At 40.8% G+C, this 22,124-nt stretch overlaps 1 protein-coding gene across 3 annotated transcripts in view; it reads left to right on the top strand.

Annotated features, from left to right (window-relative positions):
• The first annotated feature begins 541 nt into the window (after positions 1-541).
• The window catches only part of TPST1 (tyrosylprotein sulfotransferase 1), a 128,320-nt gene continuing 106,737 nt past the window's right edge, over positions 542-22,124 (top strand). The window contains exon 1 of one of the 3 annotated variants that reach the window (XM_053555116.1): positions 542-690. The gene's annotated coding sequence lies outside the window, so the exon portion shown is untranslated. Of the gene's footprint in view, positions 691-5,344; positions 5,583-22,124 lie in introns of those variants that run through there. The other 2 variants (XM_053555115.1, XM_053555117.1) reach the window with 2 other exon arrangements.

Below are 22,124 nucleotides of genomic sequence, written 5' to 3'. Positions count from 1 at the left end.
AGCCAGACTTTCTGAAGCCCCCTTATCTTGCCTCCCAGTCACTGTCTCAATCCCTGCCCATCTTTGAGGGAGGCCCCTTTTCAGAGCTTCTGCTTCATAAAACTGACATGAGGCTGGTGACTACTTTATAAAGCTGCTCAGATAGTTTACATGCATAGCTAGGTTTGGAAACCATTCCTGGAAGTCACATAAACTCCCTGGTCATAAGTAGAATTAGAGGATGCTTTACTCTCAGTCTGGGGTTCAGCACCAGTAACTGGTTGGGTTTACTTATGGAGCAGCAGGCCTTTCCTGCATCTGGGGTCTGCAGAGCATGCCTTGGCAGCTCTTAGGCTCAGAAAGCCCCATTGGTCAGTTCTAGCTTGGGCATGTGGCCCTCCCTCCCTGGCAGGAGTTGCATGAAGAGGTATTTTTGGAAGGTGCAGGAATTCTGTAGCCATTTGGAAAATGCCTGCTCATAGGCTGGGCTGAATTTTCGTTTTTAAAATGATGATGTGGCTGAGGGACCTGACTTGCCCAGTTTTCCAGGATCTAGGGGTGGGGAAAGTGAGGAGGACTTCTAATTTTTTTTCCTTTTTCTGTAAATTATATCACCATTTTCTTTTTGTCTCAAATCCTTCTATCCTACAAGCCTCAACGGAACTGTGAGGTGTCTCCTGCAGCTCACTGGCTCTTTGATACTGTTTTCAGGTAAGCGTTTCATCTTGTCCCAAATTAGCCAGGGCTTTTAGGTTGCTATAAGTCAAGTGAAAGTTTAACTCTCAATTCTCCATGGCTCTGGGTCTCTCACCTAGAGTCTCCCTGACCTTCCTGGCAGGATCTTGAGTGACCTGAATGTCCTCCTGTTCTCTTCCCTGCATCCCCCTCTGCTTTGCGCTGGTGGCCTTCATCAACAGCTGCGACTTTTGCTATTCATCTATCTGTTCATTACCTGTCCATCCATCCATTTAACCAGTGCCAGGCCCTGTGCTGGTGTGACAGACACAAATAGCTTCTGTCATCACCATTTCTGCCTTAACCCTGAGAACTCCCTTTGGCCCCACTTCTGTAGCTGTGCCTGCAACCTCTGAAACATCTTCATTTGCATTGCAAAGGCAATCTGTCCTATCAGTTTTGTTTCCAAATTCCTTGCTTCTAGCTCCCTTGGTCTTGGACAGGGAATTAAAATGTAGGACCTGACATGATTGTCTTCCCCAATTCTCCATGTCCTAGGGCCTTCTACTCCCTGCCATCTCCCACCTCAGCAACCATCCTCTCTCCATGCCAGATCCTAGAATACATGAAGGCAGGTCTGTTGAATTTTTGTCTGCCTCAAAAGCACAGCAATGACAACAACCTCTCAAAGCAAAAGCACTGGAGGGCTATGCTGCCTTTTCAGTTCTCAAACTCTGCACATTCCTAGGTGTGCTGCATAGATTTTCCTTCCAGGAGGTGAGATAACTATAGTAAGGAGTCTTCACTTACCTTGGCTAAGCCTTCTTTCCTGGAGGTGAATCCTTGAGGGAGAAGTTGTGTAAAGATGGGGAAGACTTCCTCAGCAAGCATTTGTCCATTTCCTCTTTTTCTTGGGCCTGCAAGGGATGCCCAGACTGGAAGAAACAGGCTCGGAGCCCTTTGAATATGTATAACAAGGGGCAAAGGCATCTATGCTCTCAGGTGAAGTTATCTGATTCTAAGCTGATCATCTGGAGAGGTAAGGCTGAGAAGGGAAGACAGATATCCAGAAAGAGTGTTCAGAATATGTGTACTCAATATGAGGCTCATTAAATTACACAGAGAAATATGAATGTCATGTGATCTAGATATGTATACAGGCTTAGTGAATTTTTCAGGAAAGTTATTTTCTTAAGAAAATTATGTATTCATTTTAATACACACAGCACGCAGCACAAAATTTCAAAATGTGCCAAAGAGTATACAGTAAAGAATAAATCTCTTCCACTCCTATGCCCAAGTCTTTTAGTTTTCCTCCCAGAGACAACCACTGTTACCATTTTATTGTACATCTTTCTAGAGATTGTCTCTGAAGATGTGTGTGTATACTTAAAAAGAAATATTATATCCACTGTTTTGAAATTTGTTCTTTTCACTTAAAGTATATTTTGGGTTAGGTGCAGCGGTTCACACGAGTAATTCAATACTTTGTGAGACAGAGGTGGGAGGGTCATCTGAAGCCAGGTGAGACCAGCCTGCAAAAAATAGTGACACCCAATCTCTAGAAAAAAATTTTTTTAAATTAACTGGGCATGGTGGCAGGCAGGCACCTGTAGTGCTAGCTACTCGGAAGGCTGAGGCAGGAGGATCAGTTGAGCCCGGGAGTACAATGCTACAGTGAGCTAGACCATACCATGTACTCCAGCCTGGGCAACAAAGCAAGATCCTGTCTCAAAAAAGTAAATAAAAAGTGTATCTTGGAGTCTTTTTTCTTATTAGCATATATACATTATGCATTGGGGACAGATTTAGAAAGCAAGAACAGTTTGTCTTACTCCCAAATGACCTTGAGCTTTGCTTTAGATCAAGCTGTTCCTTGCTCTGGCTCAAAGGATGTGTAGTGTTTGTAACTTCTGAGCCACCTGAAGCTGTCTTGTTCAGTGAAACATCCTGCCACGTGATAGATTTCACTGAAGGGATTCGTGTCTTTTGTTCTTACTGAATTCTCACATCTGGAATTTGTCCCCAACAGTTTAATAAGTGCCAGAAAAACAAGTGCCAAATCCCCACCTAGTTACTCAATTCTTTTTCTAGGTCTTATAGGTGGAACAGGAATTTTCTAGGCACTGTGACCTGCATCTCTGCCTTGTGGAGAGAGGCTGGCAAAGGCTGTGTACTGCCGGTGGTGTCAGTACTACTCAGGTCAGAGTGAGTTCTTTTGTTTTTTTTTGAGACAGAGTCTCACTATGTCACCCTCGGTGGAATGCCTTGGCATTACAGCTCACAGCAACCTCAAACTCTTGGGCTCAAGAGATTCTCTTGCCTCCGCCTCCCAAGTAGTTGGGACTACAGAAGCTCACCACAACACCCAACTATTTTTTTGTTGCAGTTGTTTAGCTGGTCCAGGCTGGGTTCAAACCCGCCGGCCTGGGTGTATGTGGCTGGTGCCATAACCACTATACTACAGGCGCCAAGCTCAGAGTGAGTTCTTTTCCTGAAGGGATCTGAAATGTAGGAAATGGAATGTGACTTGGCTCTCTTGCTTACTGTCAAATGATTTTTGCGGCTGCCCTCAGGTGCATAGTCACCTTGCCCTGCTTTCACCTTCTTCCATTCTTCCTTACTCTCTGCCTGCTTATTTTTTTTTTATGAATCTTATAATCACAATATCCACTTCCATAAGAAGCTTGGATCAGGGCGGCACCTGTGGCTCAAAGGAGTAGGGTGCTGGCCCCATATACCAGAGGTGGTGGGTTCAAACCCAGCCCTGGCCAAAAATAGCAAAAAAAAAAAAAAAGCTTGGATCAAATCAGATCTTCTTCATTAGATTTACGTTTTCCAAAGAAAGATATCCTGGTGGCTCTTTCTTTAAATTTCCTCAGCTCAAACTGCTCATAAGATTTTTGCTAATCAAATAAAGTAAAAAACATAGATATACCAAGTCCTTTATAGCCAGCAGCTTTCTGAGGTTTATCTCATTTGATCTCTTTTTAAAAAATAACAGCTTTTGTGAGATATAATTTATATCTCATACAGTTCATCTACTTAAAGTGTAAAATTCTCCAGGCACAGTGACCCCTGCCTTTGATCCCAGCCACTCAGGAGGCTGAGTCAAAAACAATAAAGTGTATAAATCAATGACTTTTGTATATTCACAGAATTGTAAAACCATCATCATAAATTTGAGAACATTTCCATTACCCCCCAAAGACACCCCATACTTATTAGCAGGCCCTTCCCATTTTCCCCCATTCCCTCCAGCCCAAGGCATCTACCAGTATACTTTCTGTCTCTAGGGATTTGCCTATTCCGGACATTAATATAAATGGAATCATAACATATGTGGTCTCTTGTGCCTAGCTTCATTCACGTAGCATAATATTTTCAAGACTCACCAACATTGTAGCATGTGTCCATACTTCATTTCTTTTTATGGCCAGATAATGTTCCATTGCATGGACATCACCTTCTGTTTTACCCATTAATCAGTTGATGGACATGTGGGGCTTTTCTTTTTCTTTCTTTTTTTTTTTTTTTTGAGACAGAGCCTCAAGCTGTGGCCCTGGGTAGAGTGCTGTGGCATCACAGCTCATAGCAACCTCCAACTCCTGGGCTCAAGCGTTTCTCCTGCCTCTGCCTCCCAAGTAGCTGGGACTACAGGCGCCTGCCACAACGCCTGGCTATTTTTTGGTTGCAGCCGTAGTTGTTTGGCGGGCCCCGGCCCAGCTCAGGTGTATGTGGCTGGCGCCTTAGCCGCTTGAGGCACAGGCGCGGAGCCCACGTGGAGTTTTTCTACTTTTTTGTTTTGCTATTATGAATAATGCTACTGTTGAGTTTTTTGTGGACCTCATATGATATTTACAGAAATTCTCTAAGATACATATTAGACTTAATTCTATAGATAACAAAACTATTTCCAAGATGGTAGACAGCAATTTTGAATACATCTGTTAGATGCTTGAGCCATACTTTCTCCAATCCACGTTAAGAATTGAAATAAATGCTTTGACAGAACATGGTGTAGAAGTGATTATAAAAAGGAATTTTAAAAGTTAATTTTGCTGTGAAATTTCAGCTCCTCCCCACTTTTCCCTTCCCTTCTTTGCCTTTTTCTCCTTTTCCAGTCTTCAAGTCTTTTAGGTAGTCGGTTTCCCACCCCTGAGAATCTACTATCACTCATTTACACTTTAGTGTGGAATACAATATTGTGCGAATTTAATATTTGCCTTTGCGACTTATCTCCCATGAGATGAAAGGGCTGCTGAAGCAGTGGACAGGCCGAGGAGGGGATTTCCTGCTAAAGCACATTTTCTTGTCCTGTCCCAGAGCTCTAGGGATGAAGGCCTGCCTTCTGGGCCACCCACGTGGGGTATTGGGGCGGGGAGGACTGCCACCTGCTAGCTGCTCCGCACCAGCTGGGCCACGCGAACCGCTGCTCAGGCGATAACCCAGCCAGGCAGGTGGCAGCCGTGGGGCTCCCTCCCAGGGCGTGCACAAGTAGGGCAGCGGGGTTGCTGTCCAGGGCGCGACGTCACACCCCGCCCCTCAGCGCCAGCCCGACAGAGCGCAGTCCCAAGCCCCGCCTCCCTCAATGGGAAGCCAGCCGGAACCGGCGAATCAGAGAGGCCAACACATCGCTCGGCTAGGTGCCCAGCAGCCAATCACAGCACGCGTGTGATCCCGCGACCGCCCGGGAGGCTGGCAGCCGGCGCAGAGGCGGCGACGGCGGGAGTCGCTGTTGAGGCGGCCGCGGGCGCGGGTCGCGGCAGCTCAGCTCCGCGGGGACGGGCTGAGCTGGCAGCGGCTGGCACCTGACTGTGAGAGCTGGCTACAGGGGCGGACGAAATGGCCCCCACCTAGGGCGGTGGGAGAAGCGGCTGAGGCCAGGATGCCGGCTTGGCGGCTTGGCGGCTCCTCACTCATCCCAGGTAAGGGGGACGCCGCGCTTGCTGCGGCTCCGCTCGGAGCGCCGCCCAGGTCCCTCTGCCGGTTGCCGCCTCCCCCCCGGCTCCGAGCCTGGGCAGACTCCGTCTTGGCATCCCTCCTGCCCGCTGGTCTCCCGGTCTGCCCCCGGCAGTTGTCCAACCCCACCCCCTAGCGCGGCGCCCTAGGTTCTGGCCCGCCCGGGCTTCTGCTCCCACGCCCCCGCCCCCATCGCCAACCTTTCGCAGTCGCTCGGCTACCTCGGCCGTGGCTGATTTCTCTGCCCTCTCACCTCTGCCCCTTCCCCTCCCTTTTGTGGCGCTGATGCCATGTCCCAGCGCCGCAGTCTTTTGGGGCTTCTTCCCGGGATGAAACCTTAGTCCCTTAGTCCCGCCAGGATCCGTCTTTGACTCTCACCTGTACCCGAGCTGCGCTTTGGCAAGCTCACTCCCCATCCTTACCCTTTGTGCTGCGTTCCCCCTATGTGTCCATCGCCATCCCCCCCCACCCCCCTGCACAGGGTCCCTGGTCTTGCTTTTTTTGGCTCCCAGACGCCTTCCTTTCCTAACTCGCTTTTTCTCCCCACATTTTGATCAACAACCCGTCGCTAACACTTCTTCCTTTCCTTACACTTAAACCTTCACTCTTAAACCTTCAGACACTTTTCCCGCTCTCCTGAATGCCACATCCATAGTTTTAACTTATTACTTCGTCCTTAAGTGACCTGCACCCATAACATGTAATGTGCCTTGCCCAAAGCCTGGCACACAGTAGGCCCAGCCGATGGTGGTTGTTCATGCAAGTTAGCCTCTTTTGTATTCTCCCGAGGGTAGTAGCCAGAAGTTTAGTATCCAGAGGGATCTGACCCGCTATCTGAAGAGTGATGAGGGAGATGGCAGGAGGAATTGGTGAACTCCAAGTGTAATAGAGTAATTAAGTGGTCAATTATTTACTCACTGGTTATTCAGAAGAAACAGTTCTATCTTTGTGTGATGTATTGTTTTATGTTAATTGTCTCTTTAAGGGATTCTTGGTCTGTTATTAAGTAGTCTTTGCAATATAATTATCACCCCACCCCACCCCCACCAATCTACAGGGTTTGGAGAACATTTCTTTGAAGAAAGAAAGAGCCCCTATCTCCTAGCTGAAATAACATGGTATATAAGCAGTGTTCCATGTATTTGTCTATTAGCTATATAGTCCAGGGAGCTAGAGTGAATTTTCATCCTTTGAGAGCCAGGAGAAATCGGGTTTGGATTTCTTAGAATCAGCTGCTGTCGGGATCAGATATGCTTAGGAGTGTAAGTTCTGACCAGTTCTCAAAGAGTGAAAGAGGAACTATCCAACCTTCTCCCCCCGACCCCACCCCCACCTTTTCTGGCTCTCAGAGGAAATAGTCATTTTTTTAAAAGAGTAAAATAAAGCATTGATATGGGCCTTGTGCTATTCTTGCCACATTTACTCCACTGGTCTCAAGCCTGGATGAATCAGTTGCTTTTTCTGCTTCTGGGCTCCCCAGGGCAGGCTGGAGAAAATCATGAATTGTGCTGTTCTGAACTTCAAGGTTCCAACTTCACTTTCACTGCCTAGAGATTCTTTGACTTATCCCCTAGCTCTTATGCACTAAAATCTAAATGGCTGTTTGTGTATCTTTACCATTCTTCTCTGACTCTTTGTCCTATTCTTGCCTTCTCTTCATTGCTTATTTTGCTTCTATTTCACAGAAGAAGGCATCTAGAGCAAAGCAAAAAATCTTCCTTTGATGCTTCCTTCCTTTTTTTAAATTCTTAGATTAACATGGCATTCCTTAGGGTTTCATTTGTTTTGTTCTTTTTTCTGTTCTTTAATACCATCTAGAACAAAACAAAAAACCTTCCTTGACTTTTCCTTCCTTTTTTAAATTCTTAGATTAACGTGGCATTCCTTAGGATTTCATTTTTGTTCTTTTTTCTGTTCTCTAATTGCATTGTGTGATTATACTTCCTTTTATGGCTTCAAATCGCACCCATGTATTTATGGTTTTTGAAGATATATATATATGGTCCCTACTTTTCCTGAACTTCAGGTACCAATTTTCATCTGTCTACTGTAAACTAACTTACTTAGTATTTCAAACGTGGTTATCTTTTCTTACCCTTTCTCTCTATCCATAGCCCCCTGAATACACTTACAAACATTCCTTCTATTTTATTGTCTTTCTCCTAGAAACCTTATAATTGTCTTCTTTCTCCTCACATAAAGTCTGCTATAATTCTTATTGTTGCTAACTCAGTCAGCTCTTTTTCTATCGTCCTTGCTAGAAGATTGGGTTAGGCTTTGGTTGTATTTTTTCCAAATAGCCAATAGCAGCCTCATGGGCCCCCTTGTCTCTGGGTCCTGTACTCTAAAATCTTTGATATTGCTGCCAGAATTGGTCCCATTTCTAAAATAGCAATCTGACAATGCCACTGTTTCTTTAAAAATTCTTATCAGCCCCTTAACACCATGATGAACCATTCCTTCCTGGCCTTCTGTAACATAGGCTTATCCTTATCCTAGTTCCTTCGTGATCCAGAATAGAAAGCAGTTAAGGAAACAGACAGTTCACTACAGTGTGATCAAGACTTTGTGATAGAGACAAAGATGATCTGGGAGCACCACCCTAGAGAGACAGAACTTTTTCTGACTACCTCTCTTTCTTAGTTTGGGTTAGGTGACTTTTCATTGTTTTCTCACAGCACCCTGTGCATACTGCCATATCTACTTTTACACTATTATAATGGTCTGTTTTCTTATTTTACTCCCTGACTAATTAGTGAACTCTTTGAGGAAGGGGTTGTGTCATATTTCATTGTGTCTTCATTTATAGCAAAGTGCCAGGTGCATAATAGTTTAGCAAACTAAGTTTTCAGAAGAGCCTCATCTAGACAAGGAAATGTAAGAGAAAATTGGTCTTTTGGAAGAGAGAATAACATGTACAAAAGTGTTTGATAACTGGTGCTTTTGAGAGAGAACTGGTGGTTCGAAAAACCTGAAGTAAAGGCATGAGAGATAAGGCTGGAGTGATATGTAGGAGCAGCTCATGAATGACCTTGTGTTTCTTATATCCTGATGGTAGAGAGGAACCTTTGAAGGATTTCATCCTGGGAAGATCTTGGGGAGCCTGACTTATTCTCATCTTAGCTTTTGTGTCTTGGTGCTTGCCTTGCCTTTTGCTTTAGCCATATAAAATCACCTGCATTACCTCAATATTGCCTAGATGGCTCTGTTTGTGTATCTGTTTTTACGTGGAATGCCTTTTCCCATGTTTGCTACCTCTAGATAATACATGTTCATGGTTATCTGTACAGTAAAGCCTTCCCACATCTCCCCTGGTTCATCTTCCTCTTGATAATCTGCTGTCAGAATGTGATTGCTGTGTTTACTTGTTTCTGTATCTTTCTCCTTTTCTCAGCTCTAAGAGTAGGGCTTTGAAATCAGGATGGATTTTGATTCATGTCTACATTCCCTACTCTGGCAGGTAACATGAATGAGTGTTGTTACCAGATATATCTTCAGAAAGATCATTCTGATCTCTGGTAGCATTGTGGAGAATGGATTTGAAAGGGGCAAGACTGGACTCATGAAGACCAGTTAAGAGGGTTGTTGTAGGAATCTAGGTGTAAAGATCATGAGGCCAGTGAGGGGATGGAGATGAGGGTATAGATGTGAGAGTGAATCAGCTGAATGAGGAGAACTGATAAGGTGTGGGGGTGGAAGAGAGAAGAAGGAAGAGTCAAAGATGACTTCTTGATTTTTGGCTTGGGTGACTGGGCAATGGTGGTTCATTTCATTCAGCTAAGAAATACAGGAAAAGGAATAAGTTTTAGAAGGTAAAGGAGAAATTCAATGGTACCATCTTTTTTATTTTTTCTTCCTTACTACTAACTTTGCCATCCAATGGTACCATCTTGATGTCCAGGGGTAGCTCAGGAGAGCAGTTAAACTTGAAAATGGAGATGTATATGGAGGGTCTGCCCCAGGATTGAAACAAAAACTTGTCAGAAACAAGTGAGATTGCCTGATTAAATGACATTTAACATAGGAGATACATATATATATATATTTTTTTTTTAAGAGACAGATTCTCACTCTGTTGCTGCCCAGGCTAAAGAGCAATGGCATAGTTCACTACAGCCTTGAACTCCTGGGCTCAAGTGATCCTAGGACTCTGCATATGCGTCACCACATCTGGCTAAGTTTTTAATTTTTTTCTAAAGACAGGGTCTTGCTGTGTTGCTCAGACTGGTTTCAAAATCCTGGCCTCAAGTCATCCTTGTACCTTGGCTTCCCAAATTACTGGGATTATAGTTAGGTGTGAGCCACCTGGCCAACACAGGCTACTTTAAAACCACCTGGGAAGCTTTTAAAGGGTATAGCTGGAGGTTAGAGTTATCCACAGAAATTCCTATTCATTTAGTCTGGTGCAGGGGCAGAACTTGTTTTAAAATGCTTCCCATGTGATAATGGGTATGTATCTATGCCTAAGAACTGGGCTGAGAGGAAAGAGGGAGTGATAGAAGCCTAAGGAATAGTAGTATTTAATTCATTATTTAAAAATCAGGATAAATATTACCTTTGTTAACATTGTTAATTCCTGGTATTTTGTACATAGACCTATTAAAGTACCACATTTTGTCTAAATTATGTCTTACGGCTAGGCATGGTGGCTCACATCTGTAATCCAGCACTCTGGGAGAATGAGGAGGAATGATTGCTTGAACTCAGGAATTTGAGACCAGTCTGAGCAAAGCAAGACTCTGTTTCTACTAAAAAATAGAAAAGCTAGCGGGGCATTGTGGAAGGTGCCTATAGTCTCAGCTACTTGGGAGGCTGAGGCAGGAGAATCACTTGAACTCATGAGTTTGAGGTTGCTGTGAGTTAGGTTGATGCCATGGCACTATATCCTGGGCAAGAGAGATTCTCATTCATAAATAAATAAATAAATGAATGAATAAATAAATCTCTTATGACTAGGAGTTCCTTGAGGTATGGAACCATGCCTTATTTATCTACTCATTACTGTCTTACACAGTGCTTGATAGATTTTTAGAAACTTGATAAAAGTTGGTTGAATGAATCAATTGGTAATAATCTAAAACAGATCTTGAATTCACGGTTTTGCAAACTGAGCAGCTATTTCTTTTTTGGCTGCCTAACAGGTCACTATTCAAACTAGCATAGTCATTCTTATTTTAAAAACACACATAATCTTTACAAATTAAAGTGAGTTAGGCTGGGTGCAGTGGTTCATGCCTGTAATCCTAGCACATTGGGAGGCCAAGGTGGGTGGATTGCTTGAGCTAACGAGTTTAAGACCAGCCTGAGCAAAAGTGAGACCCCTTGTCTACTAAAAATGAAAAATTGAGACAAGATCACTTGAGCCCAAGAGTTTGAAGTTGCTGTGAGCTATGATGCTGCAGCACTCTACCAAGAGTAACAAAGTGAAATTCTGTCTCAAACAAATTAGAGTGGATTAAGATTAATATTATTTGCCCTAAAAAGACTTGTCTCTTAAGATGGCTAAGTTATGACAGTTACTACAGAGACATTCAAGCTTCAATTTAAGCAAATACTATTTAAAATAGACTTTATTGGGGTGGGAGGCATAGAGCAAGATGATGGACTAGAAACATCTCCTTACTAGCCACTTGTGGAGAGACTGGGAAAAGAACTTCAACCACTTCTGGCTGGGAGAACTCATGCAGGGACATCACTTTGGTGTCACAGTGAATCAGTGGTGGAATACAGGAGCCAGTGAGGAGGTCTGGAGCTGAGAAAAACCAGCACATAAGGCGAGTGTTTGGGAATGGAGGATTTGGGACAAGAAAGGGCCATCCTGCAGTTTTTTGTTTTTTTTTTTTTTAAAGTTTCTTTTTTTTTTTTTGTAGAGACAGAGTCTCACTTTATGGCCCTCGGTAGAGTGCCGTGGCATCACACAGCTCACAGCAACCTCCAACTCCTGGGCTTAAGCGATTCTCTTGCCTCAGCCTCCCGAGTAGCTGGGACTACAGGCACCCGCCACAACGCCCGGCTATTTTTTTTTGTTGTTGCAGTTCAGCCGGGGCCAGGTTTGAACCCGCCACCCTCAGTATATGGGGCCGGCACCTTACCGACTGAGCCACAGGTGCCGCCCTATCATCCTGCAGTTTTTTATTTTGTGCTAATCCAATCACTGGAGCAATCTTGCAGAATTTAAATGAGTGGGTGGACTTGAACAGTGTCCAGCGGCCAGGATTGAATATCGGGTGGGGTGGATCACCCATCAGCTTGGCTGCTAGCTGGGTGCTTCCACTGTGGGAAGGTCGTGTGGGAGAAACAGTCCTCACGGTTTTAGTGCATGGTGGTTCTGGTGTGCCTGCTGAGCTCAGGCATCCGCCCTTGGGGGTGATTTGAGTGGCCCCAGGAATTATTGTCAGGGAACACCGTGTGACATGCTTCCTAAGGAATCTGGTGACAGCATTCAATCCCACAGGAACTGAATGCTGATGAAGCAGTAGGACTTGATTGAGGGCAACTAAGTCGGGAAGACAGGACCTGATTTTCTTCTCTGCAACTAGAGAGTGGCTTCTGCCTCTAAATTTTCACAGCAAAATAGCATATGTTCTTCATCTCCTAAGGTGCCACAGTGCCACCTGGTCTCCAGGGAATGAATATATATATATATATATATGTATAGATACACACACACAATATAATGTGTACATATATATGTATATGTATAGTTATACACATATATACATCTATTTCTTTGTTTATGTTTTATTAGTTGAAATATTTTTTATTTTTCATTTTTTTTTTCAATAGCAAGGGTTCTTCAATTTTTGTTATGGTTTTTTGCCCCTTTTTTGCCTCTTTCTTTTTTATATTTCTCCTTTTTTCTCTCTTTTGGTAGAGATTTTTCTACTTATCTTTCCCACATAAATTTTTCATACAACAGGTAAAATATCCTTTTTTCCCCCTTTATCTTATATAATTGTATCTTTAATTTTCTTTATTTATTTTTTTCTTTGAGTGCTAGGTGGTCATGGCATTGGTCTGGCTTTGGGGGGGCTGTCACAGTATTGGTCTGGCTCCAGGAGGTCACAGGCTCATGGTCTATGGTGTCCTCCTAGCTTTAACTTTTAGAAAGAGTATTGGCAGGTCCCCACTGCGACATAGTGCTGAATTTTTAATTTTATTTTTGTTTTTTTCTCTTTCCATATTTGGCAGAGGTGGTGTCTTGCTTTTGCCCAGGCAGGTAAGGAGCTCTTTACTTTGAAGGACCCGCCCAACCCAGCCCCCCAAAGTCCTAGAGTTGTGGGTGTGGCCACAGGACCCTGCCAGACAACACCATTTCTCTTGTTGCTCTCTTTCTCTTCTTTCACTCCCCTTATTTTTTTTCTTTTTTTCTTCTTTCTCCCTTCTCAATCTTTACCCTTCTCTTTGTTTTGGTCTTATACCAAAATGCCATTTCAACATGTAAACTCTGAGACAAAATAATTTTAAGTGAAGGGGGTAGTGAGAAGGAAAAAATAGGAGGAAGAAGTGAACAAGAATAATAATAATGAGGAGGAACCAACAGAAAAATTGTGACATGAAAAACCAAAACAGAGCAACTCCCCCAGTTGGACCATGAGGCAGCTACCACAGAGGATGCCACCTATAAAGAATTAATGGAAATGACAGAGAATTTAAAATATGTATGGCAAAGGCAATAAAGGGAGTTAACAAGAAAGTGGAAAAACAGAACAAAAAAATGGACAAAAGATACAAAGAATATAGAAAGGAAATAGTGGAGCTTAAGGAATTGAAGGAGTCAATCAGGGAATTTAAAGATGCAGTAGAAAGTATCAATAACAGATTAGACCATGGCAAGGAAAGAATCTCAGAGCTAGAGGATAAAGCTCTTGAGCTAACCCACGTAGTTAAAGAGGCAGAAAAGAAGAGAAAGAAAGCAGAACATTCACTCAAAGAATTATGGGACTTTGCAAAGCATTTAAACATATAAATTATAGGGATCCCTGAAGGGAAGAAGAACATCCCAAAGGAATGGAAGCCTTACTGGAAGCTGTCATAAATGAAAATTTCCCAGGTTTCACTGAAGTTTATGAAACACTCCTTTTAGAGGGATATTGAACCCCAGGTCATCTCAACACAAACAGCATCTCCAAGACACATTGTAATGAACCTGTCCAAAGTCAAGACAAAAGAGGAATTTCTGCAAGCTGCCAGCAGTAAGTACCTAAAGGGGCTGATCCATAGGGTGACAGTGGACTTTTCAGCTGAAACTTTCCAAGCCAGAAGAGAATGAGCATCTACCTTTAACCTTCTTAAACAAAACAGTTTTGATCCCAGAATTCTGTATCCTGATAAACTAGCTTCAAAATTGATGTAGAAATCAAATCTTTTACTGATAATGTAAAAACTGAGGAAATTTGCCACAATTAGACCTGCTTTATAGAAAATACGTAGACCTATTCTCCACACTGACCATCACAATGGTCCACAAGCAAAGCATATACCCAGAAACTAAAGGAAAAAAACCTAGTTCCACAATGGTGCAAAGGATAAAACTAAGCAAGAGACTATCACAAAATACGATGAATAGAATTCTACCACATTTATCAATTCTCTCAATAAATGTTAATGGCTTAAATTCCCCACTGAAGAGGCAAAGGCTTGCCAATTAGATAAAAAAGCAAAGTCATTCATATGCTGTCTCCAGGAAGCACACCTAATCTGGAAGGACAAATGTAGATTCAGGATAAATGGATAGAAAACAGTATTTCTGGCAAATGGAAAATAGAAGAAAAGAGGATTCACAATCTTATTTTCAGATACAAGTGGATTTAAAGCAACTACAGTTAAGAAAGACAAAGATGGTCACTTCATTCTGGTCAAGGGAACAATACAACAAGAGGACATATCAATTATATTATTTATGTGCCCAACTTAAGTGCTCCCAGATTTATGAAGCAGACTTTGCTCTGAGCAATATAATATCACATAACACCATAATAGCTGGGGACTTTAACACCCCTCTGGCACAACTTAACACATTCTCTAAACAGAAACTGAACAAAGATATAAGGGACTTAAATGTGACCCTACAATAGTTGGGTTTAATAAACATGTACAGAACATACCATCCCAAAGCTAAAGATACACATTCTTTTTAAGAGCCCATGGAACACACTCCCAAATAGATCGTATCCTAGGATACAAATCAAACCTCAACAAAATTTAAAAAATTGAAATTATACCCTGTATCTTTTCAGACCACAAAGCAATAAAAGTAGAACTGAACTGCAACAAAAATTTTTATCCCCAAACAAAGGCATGGTAATTAACCTTATGCTAAATGATAGTTGGGTCAAGGAAGAGATAAAGGAGGAAATTGTTAAATTCCTCAAACATAACAACAATGAAGCTACGAGTTACCTGTGGGATACTGCAAAAGCAATCTTTTTTTTTTTTTTTTGTAGAGACAGAGTCTCACTTTATGGCCCTTGGTAGAGTGCCGTGGCATCACACAGCTCACAGCAACCTCCAGCACCTGGGCTTAAGCGATTCTCTTGCCTCAGCCTCCCGAGTAGCTGGGACTACAGGTGCCCGCCACAGCACCCAGCTATTTTTTTTTGTTGCAGTTTGGCCGGGGCTGGGTTTGAACCCGCCACCCTCGGCATATGGGGCCGGCGCCCTACTCACTGAGCCACAGGCGCCGCCCATGCAAAAGCAATCTTAAAAGTGAAATTTATCACATTAGATACTTACATCCAAAAAACAGAAATTGAGCACAAAAATAACCTAATGAAATCATCTTAAGGAAATGGAAAGGAAAAACAATCTAATCCAAAACCTAGCAGAAGAAAATAAATAACCAAAGTTAAATGAGAAATAAATGAAATTGAAAACAAAACCATTCAGAAAATTAATGAAACAAAAATTGATTCTTCAAATAAAATCAATAAACCTTTGGCCAGAATAACTAGAAATAGAAAAGTAAAATCTCTAATAATCTCAATCAGAAATGAAAAAGGTAAAATAACAACAGCTATCACAGAGACACAGATTATCTCTGACTACCACAAGAAACTCTATGCCCAGAAATCTAACAATGTGGAGGATATGGACCAATACCTAGAATCACACCTTCTCCCTAAGTCTTAACCAAGAGGAAATAGATTTCTTGAACAGACCAATGTCAAACACTAAGATTGAAGAAACAATAAAAAAATCTAACCGTGGACCAGATGGCTTTACACAGAATTCTATCAGACCATCAAAGAAGAGCTTATACTTATACTGCAGAAACTATGCCAAACATTGAGAGGGAGGAACTTTCCCCAACACAGTCTATAAAGCAAACATCACTCTGATACCAAAACCAGGAAAGGACCCACCCACAGATGAATTTCACTAATGAATATAGATACAAAAATACTCAGTCAAATATTAGCCAATAGGTTACAGCTACACATTAAAAAAAATTATACATCACCATCAAGTAGGCCTCATCCCATGGATGAAAGGCTGGTTTAACATATGCAAATCCATAAATGTAATTCACCACATCAAAAACAAAGACTATGTGATCCTCTCAATAGATGGAGGAAAAGCATTTGAGTAAATTCAGCATTCTTTTCTAACAAGAACACTTAAGAATATAAACATCAGTGGCACACTTCTTAAACTGATTGAAGCCATCTATGAAAAACTTACAGCTAATATAGTGAATGGAGTAAAACTGAGAGAACTTAGAATTGGAACCAAAGATGTCCTCTGTTACCACTACTATTCAACATAGTAGTGTTGAAGTTCCCATAACAGTGTGGAACTTTGCATTGGGAGTTCTAACCAATGCAATCAGATAAAAGAAAAATATACAGGGCATCCCAATGGAGACAGAGGAGGTCAAACTCTTGATCTTTGCCAATGATATGATCTTATACTTAGAAAAACCCAGAGATTCAACCACAAGACTCCTGGAAGTGATCAAGAAATACCCTAATGGCTCAGGGTCTAAAATCAATGTCTGCAAATCAGTAGCCTTTGTATATGCCAACAACAGCCAAGTTAAGAAACTAATCAAAGACACAATTCCCTTCACAGTAGCTTCATAGAAAATAAAATACATAGGAATAGACCTGAGAAAAGAAGTGAAGGATTTCTACAACGAGAATTAGGAAACCCTAACAAAAGAAATTGCAGAAGACATTAACAAATGGAAGAGCATACCATGTTCTAGGCTGGGAAAAATCAACATTGTTAAAATGTCTATATTTCCTAGGGCAATCTATAGGTTCAATGCAATCCCCATTAAAATATCAACATAATACTTTAAAGAACTGAAAAAATCGTTCTTCATTTCATATGGAATCAGAAAAAAAAAAAAACCCATATAGCTAAAGTTAATTCTTAATAATTAAAACAAGGCCAAAGGCATCCCCTCTATAAGACTTTAGGCTATATTACAAGTCCACAGTGATCAAAACAGAATGGTATTGGCACAAAAGTGTAGACATAGACATTTGGAACCAAATAGAAAACCACAGCTCACAGCAACCTCAAACTCCTGGATTAAAGTTATCCTCTTGCCTGGCACCCACCACAAGGTCCAGCTGGTTTTTCTATTTTTAGTAGAGATGGGATCTCACTCTTGCTCATACTGGTGTTGAACTGCTGAGCTCAGGCAATCCACTCGCCTTGGCCTCCCAGAGTGCTAGCATTACAGGTGGGAGCCATCACCCTGGCCCTCTTCTGTGTTTTGAAAGAGTTGTTAAGGATTGGTGTTGTCTTCTTTAATGCTTGATAGAATTTAATAGTGAAGCCATCTCATCTTTGATTTTTCTTTGTGGGAAATTTCAATAACTAAGTTAGTCTCTTCATTTGTTACAGTTTTATGCTGATTTTTTATTCTTCGTCAATTTTGGTAGTACGTGTCTTTTAGGAATTTGTCCATTTCTTCTAGGTTATGTAATTTGCTGGATATCAGTTGTTTATGCTCATTTTTATTTCTATAATATTGATAAGTCTTTTTCATTGTTGATTTTAGTAATTTGTGTCATTTCTGCTTTTGGTTGGTCTAGCTAAAGGATTATCAGTATCTTTGATCTTTTCAAGGAATGAACTTTTTAAAAAACTTTCTCTTCTGTGTTCTGTTTATTTCATGGTATCAACTTTTATCGTTTCTTTCTAGTGGCTTTGGATTAGTTCTTTCTAGTTTTTTAAGGGGAAAAATTAAGTTTTTAATTTATAATTTTAAAAAACACATGTGTTTACAAACATACACTTTTTTTGCAGCACTGGTTTTTATTGTATCCCATAGTTTTGAGTTTTCATCTCAAAGCATGTTGTAATTTTCTTATGATTTATTCTTTAGTTCACTGGTTATTTAGGTGGATGGTATTTAATTTCCCTATATTTGTGAATTTCCCAAATTTCTTTTCTGTTATTATTTTCTAATTTCATTCCATTTGTGCTCAGAGAATATACTGCATGATTTCAATTCTTAATACTGAGACTTGTTCTAAGGCCTATCCCAGAGAATATTCCATATGTTCTTGAGAACAATAGATATTCTGCTATTTTTGCCTGAAGGGTTTTATAGGTGTTTGTTAGATCTAGCAGGTTTATGGTATTGTTCAAGTCTTCTACTTCCTTGCTGATATTTTGTCTAGTTGTTTTATCATTTTTTAAAATTTTTTGAGACATTCTCACTCTATTGCCCCACACTAGAGTGCCTTTACATCAGTCTAGCTCATAGCAGCCTTCAACTCCTGAGCTCAAGAGATCCTCTTGTCTCAGCCTTCTGACTACAGACACCTGCCATGATGCCCAGCTAATTTTTCTATTTTTTAGTAGAGACAGGGCCTGAATCTTGCTCAGGATAGTCTTGAACTCAGGAGCTCAAGGGATCCTCTGGCCTCATCCTCCCAGAGTGCTGGGATTGCAGGCATAAGCCACTGCACCCAGCTTGTTTTATCCATTATTGAAAGTGGGATATTGAAGTATTTGACTATTATTGTTGAATTGTATTTCTCACTTTAGTTCTCTCAGTTTTTGCCTCATATATTCTGGGGCTCTGTTGTTATCTGCATTTATGTTTATAATGGTAATGTTTTTTGATGAATGTATGGATTTTCCCTCTTATAAATGTACTTTTTGTCTCTACAATGTTTGTCTTAAAGTGCATTCTATCTGATATTACATAGCCACCCCAGAGTCTTTTATTGTTTATTGTTTGCATGGTGTAGCTTTCTGTCTTCTTTGACTTTCAACCTGTTTGGTCTTTGAATCTAAAGTGTGTCTTGTAGAAAACATATATTTGGATCATGTTTTTCATTTTTTTGTTTTGACTTATTTATTATTTTTTATAGTTTTTTTTTTTATTGTTGTTGCAGTTTTGGCTGGGGCTGGGTTTGAACCCACCACCCTCAGTATATGTGGCTAGCACCCTACCCACTGAGCCACAGGCACCTCCCGACTTATTTTGTTTTTGATCTAGTCTCAACCCCTGCATGTTGAAAGGGTTTGATTCATTTACATTTAATGTGATTGTTAGTACATTAGAATTTACATCTACCGACCAACCAACCTATGTTTCCCTTTGTGAATTAATAAACTGATGTCCTGATTCATAAAAAAAAAAAAGAATTTACATCTACCATTTTGCTATTTTCTATATGTCTTATGTCTTTTTTGTTTCTTTGTTCTTCCATTACTGCCTTTTTTGTGTTAAAATTTTTCTCAGTATGTATTTTAGTTATCTTATTTCTTTTAGTATAATTTTTATTTTATTGCAATTAATAACTTCAAACAATCTAGTTTGGAGTAATACAAACAATTTCAATATTATACAAAAACTTTGCTTTAATAAAGCTCTGTTTATGGGCGGCGCCTGTGGCTCAGTCGGTAAGGTGCCGGCCCCATATACCGAGGGTGGCGGGTTCAAACCCGGCCCCTGCCAAACTGCAACCAAAAAATAGCCGGGCGTTGTGGCGGGCGCCTGTAGTCCCAGCTACTCGGGAGGCTGAGGCAAGAGAATCGCTTAAGCCCAGGAGTTGGAGGTTGCTGTGAGCTGTGTGAGGCCACGGCACTCTACCGAGGGCGGTACAGTGAGACACTGTCTCTACAAAAAAAAAAAAAAAGCTCTGTTTATTTCCCCCTCCTTTGTGCACTATTATCATTCAAATCATATCTTTTACATGATAAGGCCATCAACATTTCTTTTTTCTTTTGAGATAGGGTCTGCTCTGTTGCCCTTGTTGGAGTGTAGTGGCATGGTTATAGCTAACTGCAACCCTGTAGCCTCAAAGTTCTGGGCTCAAGTAGGCCTCTTGCCTCAGCCTGCTTAGTGGGTAGGACTACAGGGCCATACCTGGCATATTTTTGTCTTTTCTTTTTTGTAGAGACAAGGTCTTAACACTGTGTTGCCCAGGCTAGCCTCAAGTGATCCTCCTGCCTTGGTTCCCAAAGTGCTGGGATTACAGGTGTGAGTCAACATACCTAGCCTAACAGTTTTGCAATTATTGTTTTATATTGTTTTTCTTTTAATTCAGATAAGAAAAGAGGAGTTACATACAGATAAAAATAAAATATTTGTATTGTCTTTTCTATTTACATATGTAATTACATTCATGGGTGCTATTTCTTTCTTTTTCTCTTTTCTTTTCCTTTTTTCTTCCTTTTTTGTGACTGAGTTTTGTTTTGTCACCCCATCTAGACTACAGTGGTATTACCATAGCTCACTGTAACTTCAAATTCCTGGGCTCAAATGATCCTCCTGCCTCAGCCTCCTGAATATCTTAGACCTCAAGTGCCTACCATACCTAGCTAATTATTGTCTATTTTTAGTACAAATGGGGGTCTCGTACCTGATCTCAAGTGATCCTCTTTCCTCCCAGAGTGCTAGAATTACAGTTGTGAGCCATTGCACCTGGCCCTATTTATTTCTTAATATGGATTTGAATTAACATCTAGTATTTTTTCATTTTAGTCCTAACTACTACCTTTGTCAGGGTAGTAGTTAGTGGTAAATTCCCAGTGGCAAATTCCCATTTTTTATTTCCTGAGAATGTCTGTATTTCTTTTTCATTTTTGAAGGATAATTTTGCTGGATATGGGGTTCTTGATTTATAATATTTTTCTTTTGGCACTGAGAATATATCATCCTACTACCTCTGGTGTCTGTAGTTTTGATGAGCTCTTTATCTCACTGATGATTTTGTAAGTGATAATTACTTTTCTCTTGCTTTCAGGATCCTGTGTTTAGCTTTGGGCTTTTGACTGTGGGACTATGTGTGTAGGTGTAGTTCTTTTTGAGTTTTTCCTACTTGGTGTTTGTTGAGTTTCTTAGACGAGTAGATTAGTGGTTTTTACTGAATTTGAAAAGTTTTTAGCCATTATTTCTATCTTATCCTTCTGGGACCTCTGATATACACATGATTGCTTAATGATGTCTCACAGGCCTGAGGGTGTGTTCATTTTTCCTGTTTTTTCTTTCTGTTCTTCAGACTGGATAATTCATCTGTCTTTAGTTTGTTGATTCTTTCTTCTACCAGCTTAAGTCAGACATTGAACCCTTATAGTGAATGTTTCACTTACTATACTTTTCAACTCCAAAAATCTCTATTTAAAAAATTTTTTTTTATTGGTAGGGATTTAGTCCCTATTTAGTGATAAATCACCCTAATAATTTCCTTTAATTCTTTACATATAGTCTTGTTCAGTCCTCTGAACATATTTAGAATAGCTGATTTAAAGGCTTTGTCTCGGGCAGCACCTGTAGCTTGGTGGGTAGGGCACCGGCCACATACATTGAGGCTGGCAAGTTTGAACCAGGCCCAGGTCAGCTAAAACAATAATGACAACTGCAACAAAACAACAACAACAACAACAACAAAAATAGCCAAGCATTGAGATGGGCACCTGTAGTCCTAGCTACTGGGGAGGCTGAGATAAGAGAATCGCTTAAGCCTAAGAGTTGAGGTTGCTGTGAGCTGTGATACCACAGCACTCTACCAAGGGTGACATAGTAAGACTCTGTCTCAAAAAAAAAAAATTAAAAAATAAATAAATAAATAAAGGCTTTGTGTCATACTCCAACATCTGGGCTTTCACATTGATAGTTTATAGTTTTCTGTTGATTGTCCTCCCCCTCTAAGTTATACTTTTCTGTATCTGTGTGTCTTATAGTTTTTTGTTGAAAAGTGGATATTTGAAATAACATAATGGAGCTACTTTAGAAATCTGATCCCTCTCTCCCCCAAGATACATTGTTGCTGTTTATTTTGTGACTAATTCTGTAAAGTCTGTATTCTTTGTGTAACCACTGATGTGTCTACTTGGTTAGCTTAGTGGTCCACTAATCATTGGAAAGATTTCCTTAAATTTCTTTTTTTTTTAATTTCTTGAACAAATAAATATCCCAGCTTTTTTTTTTTTTTCTAAATAACTTAGGAAGGGGGCCATTTTACAAGGCCAGTTACTCTCATAAAGGAACTAAAAGCTCAGCCAGATTAAGCAATTTCATTATCAGAGAGTAG

The sequence above is a fragment of the Nycticebus coucang genome, chromosome 12 (assembly GCF_027406575.1).
Source record: "Nycticebus coucang isolate mNycCou1 chromosome 12, mNycCou1.pri, whole genome shotgun sequence".
Taxonomy (NCBI): Eukaryota; Metazoa; Chordata; class Mammalia; order Primates; family Lorisidae; genus Nycticebus; species Nycticebus coucang.
This window is presented reverse-complemented; position numbering and strand designations above follow the sequence as displayed.